The sequence below is a fragment of the Arvicanthis niloticus genome, chromosome 9, assembly GCF_011762505.2.
Source record: "Arvicanthis niloticus isolate mArvNil1 chromosome 9, mArvNil1.pat.X, whole genome shotgun sequence".
NCBI classification, from domain to species: Eukaryota; Metazoa; Chordata; class Mammalia; order Rodentia; family Muridae; genus Arvicanthis; species Arvicanthis niloticus.
Genome location: NC_047666.1, coordinates 33002918 through 33021872, shown reverse-complemented (window position 1 = coordinate 33021872; position 18955 = coordinate 33002918). Strand labels below are relative to the sequence as shown.

The 18955-nt window shown below is 41.8% G+C and overlaps 1 long non-coding RNA gene across 7 annotated transcripts in view; it reads right to left on the bottom strand.

Moving 5' to 3' along the window:
- Nucleotides 1–18955, bottom strand: part of LOC143443487 (uncharacterized) — a 401606-nt gene that overhangs the window by 71288 nt on the left and 311363 nt on the right. For 5 of the 7 annotated variants that reach the window (XR_013112531.1, XR_013112528.1, XR_013112532.1 and 2 more), the window contains one exon: nt 10589–10888. This is a non-coding gene — a long non-coding RNA (uncharacterized LOC143443487). Of the gene's footprint in view, nt 1–10588; nt 10889–16574; nt 16660–18955 lie in introns of those variants that run through there. The other 2 variants (XR_013112534.1, XR_013112535.1) reach the window with 1 other exon arrangement.

Here is an 18955-nt window from a genome sequence, read left to right as displayed (position 1 = left end):
GACTTCAGATGCTTATCAATTGACCCTTTCCCCTCATCCCTCTTCTAAGATCTCAACGCCCATGTTAGCCTTGAAGAAGTTAATGAAGAGCGGTGCCCCAATTCCCTGGACTTGGGGACTGAAGGTGGTTAATATTAGGCTGTCTTTATCACTGTATAATTGTTACTAAGCTGATGCAAAATTCAAGGATTCATTGGTATAAATTTGTGGGTACAAGGCTTAGACCTTTCACTCTCCAACGGGAAGTTTGGGTGTGCCTAAAGAGTGTTGCTTTTATATCAACAGTTTAGATATTAAGTCTTTTGTCTCTCGGGTTCATGCTGTTCAACAAACTGATGGCTTTGGTATGGCAACAGATAACAAATGAAACCATTACAGGTCCGCTATTACAGGCTGGAAGTAGGGGGACTCTGAAAACTCTGTCATCAAGACTGACGAGGATTAAACCCTAACTTACGTGTTTAAGCTGGATAGCAAATGACGGGTAAGAAGAGCATATCGAGACCTTGCCCCTAAATAAGGGAGGCCTCACCATCTTAAGTGAGGCTGGGGTCCTATGTTCCAACCTAGGACAGGCACGGTTTCCGTAAGTTTTCCCAGCCTTCCCTTTTGAAAAAAATTAAAAAGGGGGAGCTGTTGGGAGCTGACTTTAGCAGAAAGCAGCTAGATCAACTTTGCAGCAGTCTGGAACCATATACCCTGATGAAAGACTTGGTGTCAAAAAGCCTATAACAGCTGAAGCACACTCTGATAAATATATGTTTATCCCACATAGCTTGTTTTGCTGTTTAGTGACCTCAGCTGTATGGTGCACGTGGTAAAATGTTTTCACCTGTGTCTCTTGCTTGTGTATATAAATACCTCAGAATTCCTTCAATAAGGGGAGACTTGAGAAAATAGAAGAGACTGAATCACATCCTGTCTTGTCTCCATTCTTCGCGTCTCTTGCCCAAGAGCCACACTCTCTTGACCAGAGCACTTAGCCCCAAAAGTGTTGAGGCAAAAGTGTTGAGGCAGAATGTGGGCCTCAACACTCCCCAGCCCCTCCCCCCTCTCTATTTAACTCAGGTCTGCCTGGGTTTTGGGGAGGGGGAAGTGGGGGGGGGTGTCCAGATCCATCCACCATCCGTCATGCCAATAAACCTGTTTTGGAAAACCATGGACTTCTTGTATTTTGGACCGCACTATGAGGAGTCTGAGCCACAGCAGCCGGGCCTAAACTTCCAGCCTGGAGGAACCCAGAGCGTTCTTAGCCAACTACCCACAGCCTGGCCTGAGGAAACCCTGCATTTTCCAGCAACAATTACCTACACCCCACTAAGTCTTCATTCTGCATAACAACTTTGTAAACAATGACCTGTTGGCAACATTACTTCTCTTCTGGCTTAGATGAAGACCAAAGAATGTTCTAATTTCCATTTGGTCTGTAAGAGTGGACCATCTGAAGAACAAAAAAGTTTCTTTTTTTCTTTCTTTCCACTCTGTTTTTTCTTTCCTCCAAAGATTTGTTTATTTTAATATGTGAGTATATTGCACTGCACTGTCTTCAGTCTTCAGACACACCAGAAGAGGGCATTGGTCCATTATAGATGGTTGTGAACCCCACCATGTGGTTTGCTGAGAATTGAATTCAGGAGCTCTGGAAGAGTAGTCAGTGTCTTAACCACTGAGCCATCTTGCCCACTTGCTTGCTTTTCGTTCCTTCCTTCCTTCCTTCTTCCCTCCTTCCTTCCTTTCTTTCTTCCTTTTAAATATCCTCAAGTGGTTTTTTTTTTTCATATCCTAGGGCAACAAGACCATCTAATACTCTCAAAATGATTTTTGCAGGTGAGCCATAACAAATGTCAGGTTAATACTGTAGAGTGAAAAATTATAAAGGCCATTTTATGAAATATGTGTAAATTTTTCGCCTTAGACCTTGGCAGAATAAGCACCTGCCAGAAGTTTGGGCCCACTAATAGTACAGAGGAGGGGAGTTACAAGACAAAGGCCTGTTAAGAAACATCCCAGAAACATGATGGCCAAGGTAAGAACTACACCCTGCCCATGGTACGGCCTACTAGTGTTCAAAAAAAGTAAAACAAATAATCCTGTGCATCTGCGAGAAAGTTCGCTTTTTTCCACCCCGCCCATATATAAGCGCTAGACCCTGAGCCATGAGGTCAGTCCCTTTATCCCCTATGTGAGATATGGGGATATGGGCTGCCCAGAGCTCTGATTTAATAAACCACATCATGTTGCTTTACAGCAAGACGGTCTCTCATGTGTCCTTTGGGTGCGTGCTGTCTGGACTTAAGTGGGACCTCCTTCTGGAGAGTCCCGGACCTTCAATACAACAAAATTATCAAATGAAGACATTCTATGGCCCCTTGTGCTCTTGAAACAGTGGTAGATACAGACGTGAGGGTGGGTAGTGGTCTTAACACCATGTAGACTCCTCTGAGTGGGATTCCACCAGCATACCTACCAGGCTGATTGGATGGATAGAACCACAGCTGCAATGTCTAACACTGCTCCTGAGTTCCAATGGCCTAAGTACCAATGGCCTGACATCCAATACCATTGAGAACTGCAGTCGGGGAATCTTGGCTTCAGTGCACACAGCTGGGCAGGAGTCTGATGAGGGTTCTTTTGCCGTACGTTTCCTGAAGTAAACTGAAAGTTTTATCATATTGTGTGAGTGTGGCATCTGGTTCCTGAGAAGGTGCCCTTGCTAGCAGAGCTCTGCATCACTGCAGCATGCCACAGTCCTTCCAGTTACAAACGAATGGCATTCAGCATGGTTTTTGATGCAGCTCTCTGCAAGGTTATTCTTCCAATATGATTGGCTTTAACAGCTGCAGCAACAACATATTATGGAGAAGCCAGGATCTTGATGGATGCATACAGTTAAAATAAAGTTTATCAATATTGGCATTATCTTCTGAATACTGTGTGCCAGTATAGACTGAAATCGCCACCCCCACCCCCATTCCAGAAACCCCATTTAGCTTACATACATTTCTGACTGCAGGCCACCATACCTGAGAGCTTTTACTGTGCTCTGGCAATGACTAGATTCAAACTGACAAAGGCAAGATTGCTGGAAAACTTCTATGTGGATAGTTTTGCAAAGACATTGAAACAGGATGAGGTGGATGAGAGCCAGGCTGGAGGGTCTGAGGACCAGGCACGCAGGTCACATGCACATAGACACAAGCATTGTTACCCTGTCTTACAATTCTGGAAGTGTGATAGATGGGTGGGGCAGGGCACTATGTTTACTCTCTCACCTGGTCCCTATGTGCACATATATGTCATCACATTTTCAGTCTTAGCTCAGGACCTTAGAAGAATATTACTTCATGCCCTGAAAGTAAAAGCAGAAAAAGTGGAAAGGTTCCCATAAACTGACATAAAGGGCAAAACTGAAACGCTGTAAGTGGAATGGCTTGCTCATACCCTGTCTATAGCAGAGCTGAGATTCCAACCCAATTTAAGCCAGAGTCTTAATATAAGTCCAATCCTAAGGAGCCCAAGAGCTCCCTAGTCAAAGACAAAACTTTTTCATATTTTAAATTTTCAAGCTGCAGATCATCATATTTTATCAATATAATACGCTCCCAACACTTTAATATTGAATAATGATATAATCAGAGAGCTCAGGCTGTGGGAGCCTCCAGGGCTTGGAATATAGTGTAAGTGTATGGTATTTATATGTTTGCTTTAAAATAGTACCATTTATATGTTTGCTTTAAAATAGTACCTGTTTGAAGACTGCCAAAAACTAGCCTCTAGATGCTAAATGCAAGAGGGAAGAACTCAGGTGACAAGAATGGGTGTGTACTACGGAGAAGCCTCTCCCACTAGGTGCTTCTGAGAACCAGAAATGTGAGGTCAAACAAGATTAGATGTATGCCAAGTATGTACCATTAATACTTATTGAATGCTGTGATATGCCTAGATGAGAATATGTCTATGTAATTTTAGAAGGTTTAAATCTTCCTGTAGTTGGAGCCGACTTTAAGCAGAAAGCAGCTAGAAAGCAGCTATCAACTTTGCAGCCATCTGGAACCATATACCCCGATGAGAGACTTGTTTTTTCAAAAGCCTACAACAGCTGAAGCACACTCTGATAAATATCTTGTTTATCCCACATAGCTTGTTTTTGCTGTTTAGTGACCCCAGCTGCATGGTGCACATGGTAAAATGTTTTCACCTGTGTTCCCCTGCTTGTGCTTATAAATACCCAGGATTTTTCTTGTAATAGTGTGGTGTAACAGCAATAGGTGGTGGTGGTCAGTAGGAGGTGTGAATATAGTATGGTAGAGACAGTAAAGGAGACTTGACCACACACCCTGTCTTGTCTCCATTCTTTGCATCTCTTGCCCCTCCATCCGCACTCTCTCTCTTGACCAGAGCACTTAGCCCCAAAGTGTGGGGCAGTGTAGACAGCACATTAGTGGCTCCCAAATCATGGGGCCACCAAGCATGGAGAGTGCAGTCCTCAACATTAGTGGCACCCAGTGTGAGGCTCCAGTAAGCGGGATACAGTGAAGGACACTGTAGGAATTAGAAGCCGCCATCCTCACTCCTGAGCTGGAGAACCTGTTGACTGACAGAGCCTCAATGTTTAAGCTCCAGTAAGCGGGATACAGTGAAGGACACCGTGGGAATTGGAAGCAGCCATCCTCACTCCTGCTCTGGAGAACCAGTCGACTGATGGAGCTGGCTGAATTCAGAGGTGAAACAAAGGTGATTGCAGGGAGAGCAGTAGGTCATAGTAACGAAAATGGGGCAAGAAATAAGTAAGCAGAAACAGATGAAAAAGGTTTTAAAGATGCAAGGAGTAAATTGCAGGCTGCTTTGAGTCAAGAGAGCCAAACAGATAAATAAATAAAGGTTATAGTAACGAAAATGGGTCAAGAAATAAGTGAGCAGAAACAGATGAAAAGGGCTTTAAAGATGCAAGGAGTAAATTGCAGGCTGCTTTGAGTCAACAGAGCCAGCAGATAAATAGAAGGTAGCTCTAGGCAGAGAGCTGAGCAGAATGATAATGTTAATTGATTTAACTTTTAAAATGGGTGTGATTCTGAGTTGTATAGTTATATTTTTCCTCTGGATAAAAGGTCAATATAAAGGTTTTTCTGGTTACTGGCCAAAGGATAGACAGATTTGGGAAAAAAAGGTTTTTCTATGAGTTTTCTGATGAGGTCATTAAGGCTGTAGTTATATCTTCCAGAAATATGTGGATCAGACATGACAGAGGTAGGCCTCCAGAACACTAGATTCCAGAGAAACAAAATAATTATCTTGATACTAAAACTTGTTTTGAGATTTGTATATTACAGAATACACAGCTTTGGTGAATGAATCTTATCACCTGCATGTTCACTGATGCCCTGAACTTCCAGCTGGATGCAGTTAAGACAGATGTCAGAGGCTTATCAATTTACCCTTCCCCTCATCCCTCTTCTAATATCTCAACACCCATGTTCAGCTTGAAGAAGTTAATGAAGAGTCGGCGCCCCAATTCCCTGGACTTGGGGACTGAGGTGGTTAATATTAGGCTGTCTTTCTAGGGAAAAGTAATGGTTTTATTGGAACAGGGAGAAAGAGCTAAAATTGATTACACAGCCATAACCTATTGGTAGAAATCTGTATAATTGTTACTAAGTTGATGCAAATTCAAGGATTTCATTGGTATAATTTCTTCTATTGAAAATTTGTGGGTACAAGGCTTAGACTTTTCACTTCTCCAACAGGGGAATCGTGTGTTGCCTTAAAGAGTGTTGCTTTTATACCAACTATTTAGGCATTAAGTCTCTTGTCTCTCAGGTTCATGCTGTTCAACAGACTGATGGCTTTTGTACTGCAACAGATAGCAAATGAAACCCATACAGGTCCGATATTACAGGCTGGAAGTAGGAGACTCTGAAACCTCTGTCATCAAGACTGACGAGGATTAACCCCTAACTTAAGCGCTAAGCTGGATAGTCAATGATGGGTAAGAGAACACATCGAGAGCCTTGCCCCTAAAAAAGGGAGGCCTCACCATCCTAAGACAGGAGCTCAACCAATGGCTGTTGAGTATCCAAGGACAGGAAAGGGAGGCTGGGCTCCTTTGTACAAACCTAGGACAGGCACGGTTTCCGTAAGTTTTCCCAGCCTTCCCTTTTGAAAAAAATTTAAAAAGGGGGACGTGTTGGGAGCCGACTTTAAGCAGAAAGCAGCTAGAAAGCAGCTATCAACTTTGCAGCCATCTGGAACCATATACCCTGATGAGAGACTTGTTTTATCAAAAGCCTACAACAGCTGAAGCACACTTTGATAAATATATTGTTTATCCCACATAGCTTGTTTTGCTGTTTAGTGACCCCAGCTGCATGGTGCACATGGTAAAATGTTTTCACCTGAGTTCCCCTGCTTGTGCTTATAAATACCCAGGATTTCCTTGTAAGTGTGTGGTGTAGTAGTAGTAGGAGTGGTATGTGTGGTGGAGACAGTAAAGAAGACTTGACTACAGATCCTCTGGTTTGTTTCCATTCTTCATGTCTCTCCCCTTCCCCCCCCCCCTCTCTTGCTAGACCCCAACCTGCAGACAGAGCGGGCCGTTACACTGTAGTCCTTCCAGTCACTGTTCCCTGTGCCCAGTGTTGTACTTTCTTCCTTCACAGTTATCTTTGCCCCACTATGGGGACCTGAGAGTATGTGAGCCCAGGGTCTTTGCATATACACTGTTAGCTTAACTCTCTAAGAGGTTTACAATTGCCCTCAGATTACCAAAAAATGGGGGCAGGACAACTTATAGCCAAATAACAGGCTCTAACGCCTGTATCCGTGAGTTGTGCTGATCTTAAAAGAAGCCTGGAAAGAAGAATGAATCAGGTAAGTTTTGCTGTGAGAACTCTCTGACAAACCCAGTTCCCTAGGTATTACGGGGAATAGGAAGACTTTCCTACAGCAAAACAACCTTTGTATTAAAACCAGGAGACTGTGCGTGTAGACTAGAAAGAATAAAGTATCTGTATGAAGCAAAAGAAATGAAAAAACAGGTGTCACAAACCTCCCCACCCTCCCTTCTTCCTTCTCTCCCTCCTTGTTACCCTTCCTCCCTCCCTTTGCTCCTTCCTTCCTTCCTTCCTTCCTCCCTTTCATTCTTCCTGTCTTTTGTCTTCCCTCTTCATCCCCCTCCTCTCCCCTTATTTTTTTCTCCCACTTGCAAGCCCATAGAGAATATCCTTCAGGAACCCACAACTAGATCTCACAATTTTCACTTGAGAGAATAATTGGGTATTCCTTGATAACTATAGCATTTAAAAAGTACTAGTAGTAAAGGCAATCATTTCATGAGGACAGTTATTTTGGGTGGCAAAATAACTAGGAATCAAATCCAAGACCTGGCCTATGCTAAAAGAAGTGTTCTACATGGAGCTACATTCCCCAATCCATCCCCTACAGTTATTTTTGTTGAGAAGCTATATAACATTTCACAGGACATAGCCAAAGTTTGGGTGGCTAGCTTAAAATACTCCAACATTTTCCAAATCGTTGCTGCTACTATAAATCCTAAGCGCAGCTGAGATTTCAAGTCTGACCTTACTGTTCTATAAAATGCAAAAGGGGAGTATGAGCCTGCTTATGTGGAGGGTTTTGAATTATCCTCATCATCTAATATTCATGCTATAAAAACTCTGCAAAAATGCTATTTCCTAAATAAATGTCAAGAGTCTAGATGGCATTCAGTGAATGATTCCAAGAAGAGTGCAAACAGTGTTTCCTTAATTAAAAGCAAGCAAAAAAAAAAAAAGATAGCTAATTAAATGTCATCATGTGAAAGGGAATGAGTGGGAGAAACAGAGAGCTCCAGGAGAGACCATGTCAGAGAATGCCTCAGATTCTGAGATGAGCCCACATGGACAGCTGGGAGAAACCTGCCCCAACTGCTGTAGAGCCAGGTCTAGCAATGCTAAAATATTACCAAAAAACTGAGTTCCCAGGGGAAAGGCCTATAGTACCCATTCAGCCACTCACCCATCCATCCATTCATCTGTCCATCCATCTATCCATCCATCCATCTATCCATCCATCCATTCATTTCTCCCTCCCTCTCTATTTCTCTAGTGAGACAAGATCTCACTATGTAGGCCAGTTTGCCCTGAATTCATGATCTTCCTATGTCTACTTCCTGGAATTATAGTTATGTGTCACCATGCTCAGTCTTAGCATCCTTTGGAAACCGAGGTAATGAATAGGACTCAATGCTGTTATTAGTCAAATAAGAGCAACCTGCACTGGGCCACTGTGTCTTCTGTGCTGAGGAATTGCCAAGCGCAGTACTGAACACTATTTCACTAGGTGAAGTTTGTGTAGAGTACCAATGCAGTTCATCAAATCCTTTTGTTTGTTTGTTTGTTTGTTTGTTTTGTTTTCCCAGACATTGGTATTTTGTGTTTCCTCCAAAGCACAAATCTGTATCAGAAGAGGATCTGGGACATTGCTGAGGATGTTTGGAGAGCACTGGCTTCATCCCCATTTTGAATCAGAACTGTTATTTCACATGAAGTAATGGGTGGGTAGGCAGCACCACACCATTTTAGCATTGCAAAACTAAAATGTGTTAGCCTGAGCCTAGCTTGTTAGGATTGCCTTGGCTCAGACCCTAACAGCTCCAACAGTAGGACACAGTTCACCTTCACTCAGGCCTAAATTGGCTCTGAACCACACAACTGGAACACTGCCTGCCCATCGCAGGTACACTGGCTGCTGGAGATTCCCTTCATTGTTACTTTGAGCACTCTGTGCCTCCTTCCGCATCATCACTCCTCAGGATATTTCTCCCCAGGTTGAAAACACACATCCTACTTCCAGCATCTGCTTCAGGTTTCCTGGATGGCCGGGTAATGTGTTTGTTTAACTCGCTCGGCGTTGGACTATAGATTTTACCAGTGGCCCTTGGCACACCAGCCTCAGGATGTTTGTTTTTCTAAGTTCTGCCTTATCTTATTTCCTCTGGAAAAGCCTCTCTTTTCACAGCTTGGCTGAAGCTTGAGCCAGCAACTCTCCCAAGCCCTGCCTAGAGAGTTTGCCCAAAAGGGAGGCTAAAGGATTTGGAGTTTGAAAACCATAAGCACTTTGTAGTGTAGTGTTTCATCCAAAGGTGAGGTGAACAGCCTGGGATCGTGGCTGAGACACTGAACCTGAATTAGCAGCAGTCATTTTCTGGCCATTCCTTAATCTTTCTCACCAGGGAAGTTCAGAAAGTCTCATATACACGGGATGCACTTGGGTTGCTTGTTAAAATTCAAGTTCCCAGCCCAATATCCTCTGAGAGTCCAACTTAAAACAGCTGGAGGGGCCCCTGGGCCAATTATTAGTTCATAATTGTTTTACTACTCTTGGGCAGTGTTTTTAATAGAAATATCCCTCTACTGGCCATCTCGATGAAATATTTTATAGATTGGAATGGGAGAGACCTCAGTGAAGTCCTGAGAATCTGGCATTTGAACATCTATCTCGTTCTGAATCCTACGTTAGCTCACTGACCGCCCGTGTAAGTGATCTGAACCCATTGTTTTCAAGTATGGACAGAAATTAAGGTTGCGTAAGGGTCTGGCGGACTTGGCACAGCATGTTCAATGAATAGTAGTTCTCATTTTCATATTGTTTTTCCAAAAGCATCGTAGGAAAAATGAAGACAGTTTTGAATGTGAAGAAAGCAGGCCTAGAAACTAAGGCAACATGTATGGAGACTGAAGTATGAACAACAGAATGAAATTTCCTTTCTCTGCCATGTCTGGCGATCTATAGTGCCTGCCTCTTCTTGGCTTGCTAGTGTCTGGAGCATCTTTTAGCAGTCTCCGCTTCTTTATGGACGGGAGCTTCTAAATGCCTAGGTGAGCAGTGGTTAATTCTCTACATAGGCTCCTCGGGTCTTATTGATGATTTTTAACTTGATGTCTGTCTTCCTGCTACAGGCTAAATTCCGTTAAGGGGTGGGAACTAGTTGTCTGCTCCTGTCCTTATTCCTGGGCTTTGGAAGATGAGCCTCGCACTTAACTTTTGTGGGTAAAAGTTAGGATTAGGATATACATTTTAGAAAGTCATTAGTGCTGTTCAGCTTGGGGATAAAAAGCCTACCCTCCTCGACTTGCCTGCCGCAGCATGTTCATTCAAATGGACAGTTTGGGTGTCCTTACAATGAACTTGTTGACTCTTAATTTTTTTTTTTTCAGCCAGCCAAAAAGTTTTCTGGAACATCTGAAGGCAATATCGGGCCATTTTATTAAAGAGTAAAAACCATAATGAAGTAAAGAGTTAGACAAATCACAGAAGAAAGCCTCAGATAACAACATCAATTTTTGTTAGTTTTCTATGAACCACCCGAAGGGGCTATCTAAATGATGCATTGCTACAGCCCACAGGACCTCTCAGGGATGGCAGGAAAATTAGTGGGGTACAGACAACATTATTCTATTTACGAATCTTTGAAGCTTTTCTGTGTTTCAAGTCTTTCCCCTGCCTCACATGGAGACGTCTTACACAAGTGTTAATATCCCAGAGAGAAAGGGTGATTCACTGGGTTACTGAATTAAGCACTGTGTCATACCTGTTCTGAAATCTTAGAGAAACAGCAAAATTCATGCATCATTTCCAATCTAGAAAAGATGAGCTGAAATTTTTCTCCATTGTTTTTTTTTTTTTTTTTTTTTTTTTTTTTGTTTCGGGTTCTAACCCCAAGCTGAAAGCCGCTTTTATATCCTTTGACACGTGTTTCTTGTGAGGAAAGAAACCTTCCAAGTGCAAGGACGCTCAGGAAGCAAATGCAAAGCTTTATTTCTTTTGGCATGGAGTCACTGGATTCCGTTCTTCTGGCTGAAGTTTACGTTGCTGTGTTATAGAAGGATACCTGGAACAAAAGTGAGAGAGGCTAAGCAGTCCTTTACTCTGTGCTTTTAATCAGCTGAGTCCTGACTAGAATTTAATCCCTTAGACAGAATAGTTATTCTTCATTATGCATAGAGAAAATCAGTACAACACCATAGACTCGCAGGTCCATATTAATAAGTATGTGAAAGTGTACATAAATACATCTTCATTCTTTGTTTATTTTGCAAAGTCGTGGAGATGCCATATTTAAGGTTTTCTACAGATTTCTGTGTATTTCTTTTAACCCATTTATTTTTTTTCATCCAGTAAAGAAAATAGACGGAAAAGGAAGGAACATTTTATTCCCTGGCCAAATGCTGACAGCTGCAACTCCAGACTACCCCAGAGTTCTGTAAGGTCATTTTGCAGGGGCCGGGAATTCAGCCAGTTTGATTAAAGCCCCTATACTCTTTTTGTTTCAAAGCTTTATCAGGCTTGCCAATAGTAAAGACAAAGCCAGTGTGGGCTTCCCATACTAACAGCAAGAAAATTTCATGGTAGCAATTTGCTTGCAAGATGTGTGCCTCAGGTGACAGCATCCAATAAGAGTGTCCTGCCATAGCTCCACCCTATTTTTTACTCTATGGAAGTCACACTATGTATTACTCAGTTCTGAAACATATTTTATTTAAATTAGCTCTTTCCAAATTCATTGACTTTTATGGGTCAGCCTACCTGCTTCCCAGCATCTTTCTTTCTAATTACAAGCCTCCATTGAAATGTCCTGTGTCGACTCACCAGCTCCTTCCCCACTCAATTACCCTGTCCTCTCTTCAGGCTTTGTTTATTGTGAGGATTAACTGTGGTAGCCCCCAAAATGCCAATATTCTGCAAGTTATTACACCACACATAGAAGGTGTAATAAGCACCAGCCTGTTTCACACACTGTAATAGATACTGAACACGCCCCTTCCCACTTTTTGCCTTTATTTTGTATTGCTTTACTTTCCTTATTTGCCATAAAATACCCTGTTATTTCTATAAATTTGTGACATGCTTTGCTTTTAGAAGTGCTGGCCTAGAGGTGAAGCCACTCTCTCTAGAGTAAAAAGGATTCATTACATGGCAAAAACCTGTATACACAGCTTACCAACTGGTTAATTCTACCCGAGGAGTTAACAGGTGTGTAAAAAAGGTGACCCCACTTCATCTGATGAAAAAACCTGTGCTGACCAAGTGGTTCCTTCTGCTAGCCTGTTGCTTGCTGTCTGCCTGTGCCAGACACCCACCATGAAAGCAAGCACAAGCACTGGGACTGCTTGCTGTCTTCTGCCGGCTCCAACGCTAACGCATGTCAAGTACATTTCGTTTTTCCTGTCTCGGTCTAGTAGAAAACCAGAGAGGAGGCTGGAGGGAGGAGCAGTCTATTCTCTGCCATGGCTAGAGTTTTTTTCACTTCCTTTCAGCTAGGGTCAAGATTGTCTGTCTGTCTGTCTCTCTCTCTCTCTCTCTCTCTCTCTCTCTCTCTCTCTCTCTCTCTCTCTCTCTCTTTGTGTGTGTGTGTGTGTGTTTGTGTGTCTTTCTGTCCATCTGTTTATCTATCTCTATATGTGCTTGTGTGTGTTTGTGTGTACAGCACCCAGGCATGTGTGTGCAGGTTCATGTTTGTGGCGGTGAGAAGGCAATCATCTCAATTACTGTTCCTCAAATGCTGTTCACACTGATTTTATTTTATTTTATTTTATTTTATTTTATTTTATTTTATTTTGAGACAAGGTTTCTCATTGCCTAGGAACTTTCGAAGTAGGTTAGGCTGACCTACAGTGTGAAGGGCAATTTGTTTTGTGGGGAGCTCCTCACATTGGCCCCTGTGTCACTCCTTGTGTACCTCCAAGCTCACAGCTAGATCTGATTGTCAATGTCAGAGCTGCAAATGCTGGAGACAAACAGCCAGGTGGGTGGCCACTGGCAGGGAAAGGTCATACTCAGATGAGCTTGTGGGTATTGGGAGGATTCCAGTGTTTTCCAAACACGTCTTTAAACTCTGCTTCTTGTCACACCTTTAAATCTCTAGGCTCTTTTGTCACTATTGTTTCCAATTAAATAGTTTGTCTTCTTTCCATTCCCTTCCAAAGTAATCCATACCCATTGCTCTGAATTAATCTACAAATGATCAAAACAAAATAAAACCCAGAGCCACCAATAACACCATCATGTAAATTGAACCCGCCGTGTGGAAGTGTTCCTTAGTTACGTTAAAACATGAAAACATCTGTGCACAATGTATTATAAACATCTCTCACTTGCTCATGCATCTTGACTTGTTTTAGAGGCAGAGGAATGCTCTTTGGTTCTATCAAATGGAGAATCTGGGTTCTGCTCTGTGGCTCTATGTGTTGTAATGTAATTGATTCACATCCTGTGATAGCATGGCAGGCAATGGTCTAGTGCCTTAGGGTTTTCCTCTCACAACAAAACAAGGTTATAGTTAATATCCCTATAACAAAATCTTTCCACTCACACCCTCATGTTTGTGCTGTGTTTTTATTTCCTTTAAAAATTGAAAGCATGGAAGTTATCGTTTGACTCTGAAGTGTCTCCCACCGGCTGGTGTTTTAAATGTGTCTTCCTTAATAAGTGGCAACTTAGAAGTATGTGGATCCTTCAGCAGGGCCTGACTTGTTGAAGCAGGTTACTAGGAGTGGGCCTTTAAAGAGCCCACCCTGGCTCCTAGTTCTGGAACTCCCCAGCTTGGCCATGGTGTCAGGAGTATCTGCCATACACTCCTGTTGCCATGAACTCTGCCATTCATTTCCTGCTTTGACAGACTAAGACTGTCTGAACCAACAGGCCAAATTCAACCTTTCATCGAGTTATTGTAGATTCCAGTGATGCAACACATAAGACCCAGTGATATTACATGTGCACTTTGCCACATCTCATCTCACATGACAGACCATGGTCAAATGCAAATGCACACACACCGTCTTCTGTGCCAGTGCCTTGCTTCTGTTTGAAATGTGGTCTATCATGTGTGGTGAGCTATAGAACTTCCAGAAAGCTTCGGATTCTGAAACTTGACAGACAGACTTTGGATTTGCAGATTTTGGATGCTCGGCTTGTGTAAGGATGCCCTGTTATTATGGTAATATTCACAACATCTGTGCTTTCCCTACCCAGCTGCCATTACCTCAGTCCTACAGGAAGCATCCATAACTATACAGGGTGATATGTACAGTATATAAGGCAATATAATATTTAAAGTAATACTGCTTCTGAATTGAATTTATTCCACTGCCCATTGGCCTATTTCAGCCCCATAGTTAATTCTATGATAGTAGTGATATCTGGTTTTAGTATCTTTAGATATCTCATTTTAGTAATCTTAATAACTGTTAATCACATTTTTGTAAGTTATTCAAACATCTTTACCTCTTGTGTTAGGTTTATCCTTACATATTTTTCATGCTATCTTCTTAAATTTTTATTTTTGATTTCTAGTTTATCATAGAACAGTTGGGATTATAGACTGATTTTACACCCAGTAAGTTGATATAAGTAGATAAATCAAAATAAAATGAAAATATTTTAGATTTCATGAAAGTAAAGCCATCATTTTTAAATGGAAATTCCTTTTTTTTTTTCCCTTTCTAATGTTTATTTTGGTATTTCATTGTATGGGTACCATGTATTCAAGGTATTCATTGGTTTTCTTCCTATAACTGTGATATATGGCATGACTAAAAACAACTTGGGGAGGAAAGGGTTATTTGGCTTACTCTTCCAGATCACAGTCCACCACTGAGGGAAGCCGAGGAAGGAACTCAAGCAGGGCAGGAACTTAGAGGTAGGAACTGAAGCAAAGACCATGGAAGGATGATGCTTATTGGCTCGATCCTTGTGACACTCTCAGTTTGTTTTTTTTTTATATATATATATAACCCAGGACCACCTTCCCAGGGGTGATACTGCCCCCCCAGTTACCCCTCCCACATTAATAATTAATAAGAAAATAACCTCACAGATTTGCCTACAGGCAAGCTGATAGAAATACTTTCTCAACTGAGATTCTCTCTTCAAGGATTGTTCGAGTTTGTATTAAGAAGACAAAACTATCCTGCACATTGATTATTTCACTGATCGGAACTTTTGGGATGTTACTGGAATTGGCACATCTATTTTATCATATTCAATTAATTAAAGTAAGTCAATGGGCCAGCCCAGAGTCAGGAGAGAAGGTGTCAAGTAAAGCTATGGTGCTGTGTTTTTATCTTCGTAGCATTTATAAATGAAGCATCATGTATTAATGTGGCTAACATAAAATATATTATAAAGTTTTATTCTCAAATATCCATCTGTTCCTTAGATAACTGCGACAGCATCAACTTTGTCATGAGAGATTATCTTTTGTACGTGCGGTGTGTTTGTGTGAGTGCATGTTTGTGTGAATGCACATGCTATGTATATGCAGTGAGCCCCTGGGTTCTGCCTGTCTCTGTCTTCCCAATGCTGGAGCTACAGTGTGCATCACCACACCCTATGTTTTTGTATGGATTCTGGGGATCAAACACAGACCTTCATGCATAAGCAGTAAGCACTTTATTAACTTTGTTATCCTTAAGTCATAATGAATTCTTCTTAAGTCTAGTGTATTATTGGCTCATTTTTAAATGGTGAGGTACCTTGAAAAGAATTCAGTATCGTGCATATATGCTAGTAGTTGATGCATCACATTCTCTCCCTGCCCTATGTACATCCAAAGACTGGAATTCCTTGATCTTTCTTTCAATCCCATTGAGCCAGCCCCAGTGCTCTCAGCCTGGCAGCACCATAGAATCTATGATTTCACTCCATGAGTCATGCTGTTCCTTGTGGATGGTGCCACCTTCACACAAAGGCATTCGTCACACCCATCGTTTCCAATGAAATGAGTGTCCAAGAAAGCCCCCTCTTCTATGCACCATCACAATAGCTTCACTGGAAGGATTGTGACAGCAACTTCCTTATGCGGCTCAACAAACACAGAGTGACTCAATGCCTCCCACGGGGAAGGAGATGCTTCTTTTCAGTGATTACTATGGTCTCTCTCTTTTCTTTGACTCAGTCATTTGCTGATCATAACTTCCATTAATTTCATGAAAAGATCAGAATACCATCATGAGGTTATTAGAATACCATTTGGTTATTGCCACAATAGATGCTATTTAAGATATTATAATTTAACATATGTTGGGCACTGTGCTTTGTATATGATGGTGGACTAAACATTCACAAAGCTGGAGCATCATTCCTCCATTTGCAAGGTGACTAACTCTGTGCTGGACAGTTTTATGTCAACTTGACATAAGACAAATTTGTCTGAGAGGAGGGAACCTCAATTTAAAAAAAAAAAATGCTTCTAGGTTGTAGGCAAGCCTGTACGGTATTTTTTTAAATTAGTGATTGACTTGGGAGAGGGCCTAGCGCTTTGTGGATGGTGCCATCCCTGGGCTGGTGGTCCTGGATTCTATAAGAAAGCAAGAAAGCAGCCTGAGCAAGCCATGAGGAACAATCCAGTAAGCAGCACTCCACCATGGCCTCTGCATCAATTCTTGCCTCTAGGATCCTACTCTGAGTTTCTACCCTGATGTACTTTGGTGGTTATCTTAGTCCGTGTTCTATTGCTGTGAAAAGACACGTTATCTACAGGAGCTCTTCTAAGGGAAAGAATTTAACTGTGGCTTACTTACATGTCTTAGAGGTTTAGTCCATTGTCAACATGGCAGGGAGCATGAGGGCATGCAGGCAGATAAGGTACTGGAGATGCAGCATCTGGATCAACAGGCAGCAGAAACAAAGGTAGAGACTGGGCCTAACTTGAGTGTTTGAAACCCCAAAGCCCACCCCTAGTGTTGTACTTCTTATAACAAGGCCACACCTCCTCCAACAAGGCCACACCTCCTAATTCCTGTCAGCAGTACTACTCCTTAATAACCAAGCATTCAAATATATGAGCTATGGGGGGTGTTTCTGTTCAAACCGCCACAATGGTCAACAGTGATATGGAAGTGTAATCCAAATAAACCCTTTCCTCCCCAACTTAGTTTTTGGTGATGGTTTTATGGCATCAATAGAAACCCTAATTAAGACACTCTTTGTCCTGTGTCAGCAGGGCACTGGAATTGCTTTGAACAGAAAGATAAGCAGGAAGTGATGTTAAATCCATTCGTAGATCCTGGCCTTAATAGACTTAAATTTCTATTTCCTCTCTCTTAGGGTGAGACTAGCTTTAAGTGGGAAGTTTAACAACTCAGAGCATCCCATAAAGAGTAGAAAGACCTAGCTAGAAATCATTCACTCCAGCCATCCCAGTCCAAGTACCAGGCATTCTTGTAGAGAAGCCATCAGATGGACTTTACTGCTATCTGCCTAAGTCATGGGAAAGCCTCAAACACCTATGATCCTTCCTGTCTACACAATAACTGAACAAGCTCTTAATAAAGGCCCTCCTTAAGCAACTATAGGCAGACTTAATAGGATGCAAAATAAGATTTCATCTTATTTAACTTTTATTAAATCTCTTGGAGGCTTCTTTGACAGATCAACAAAGAGAGATTATATGTTTGCTCAAGTCTGAGGTAGAAAGGTAGAGCAGAGTGGAGAGCTGACTCCATGACTTCAGCCCCTCACCTGCTCAGGTCAGTGTATATGTTTTGATCTTTCTTTGTTGGAACTAAAAGCCTATGTTCTGTTACCATGGGACTCTTTCAGCTTAATATATAGAAACAGTAGAGATGAATTTGAGGATGTCTAGGGAATGAAGCTGGTTGGTTGAACAAAACTAACTCATGTCTAATCTGAAATTTTGTCCAGAGAGGGCAAGGATGATCTCTGCCCATTCAGAGGTTCAGGAGGCCCGAAGGAAGGTTCTTGGGCCGCACTGCTTCCTGTAAAGTTTATTGAAGGCCTTAATCTTCCCATAGTCAGTGGGTAAACATCAGCAATCAGCTCTCTTCAGATCAGATATTTGGGAACTTCTTTTGTGATGAGCATTGGCTGGCAGCTCTGGAATTTGACTGAATTCATTGAATAAAGAAATTTGCCATTAGCAGAGGTTGGGGTTGTGAGAATAAGGCTGAGACAAGGGGGTCCCTGCTACTCTTGGACAAGCCAGACTAGCCTTGTTGGCAAGTTCCAGGCCAGTGAGAGACTGCCTCTTATAAACATGGGTAATACCTGAGAGATAATACCAAAGATTGGCCTTTGACTGCCACAATGCACACATGCACACTTGCACACATACACACAAGAAGAAATTTCAAGAGGCCCAGGAAATGATGGCTTTGATTTCAGTAACTCCTGAATGGTCACTTTCAACTGGGATGATTAAAACAATCATCTGGGAAATCTTTGACTAATCAGGACACCTAGACTTCACCCTAACAAATCACATCAGGATTGCTAGGGACTCTGTACTTTCTTGCATAACCTCCAGGTGAGCTTAAGGACTGACCATCTTTCCCTAGCACATAACTTTCCACCCTCTTTCACTTTCTTCTTTTCATTCTCATTTTGTTTAAGAACTTTATTCATTTATCAGCTATTCATTCAGATGTATAATGGCTACTGACTGGACAGGTACCCTATACCAATTTGGTACCAATTGATACCTGCTGACATAGAGAATGTACAAGAAGACTCTAACTTGTTTATGGACTTAGACAAGCTGGGTTTTGATTGTATTGTGTTTGAGGTACTGTGTTCATAGAATAGAGACGCTTGAGATTTGAGCTGAAGGTTAGTGTGGATGAAAACTCTGAGTGTGCATATGATTGGTTTAGGAATTGTTAGTTGTAGCCCCCTCTTGTAGGGAAATGTTGCTCACTGTGAGTAGGGGTTACATTTTAGTGATATATATATATATATATATATATATATATATATATATATATGAGAGAGAGAGAGAGAATACACTCCATACAACTCGACCCCTTTCCAAGGCAATTCTTATGTGTCCCCAAGGACACATAAAGGATAAAACTATCAATTCTGCTTCCCTCTTTAAAACTAAAGTTAAATAAAATTGGAAAGCATTGTTTTTGAATATGGACCACTGATTATGGGAATG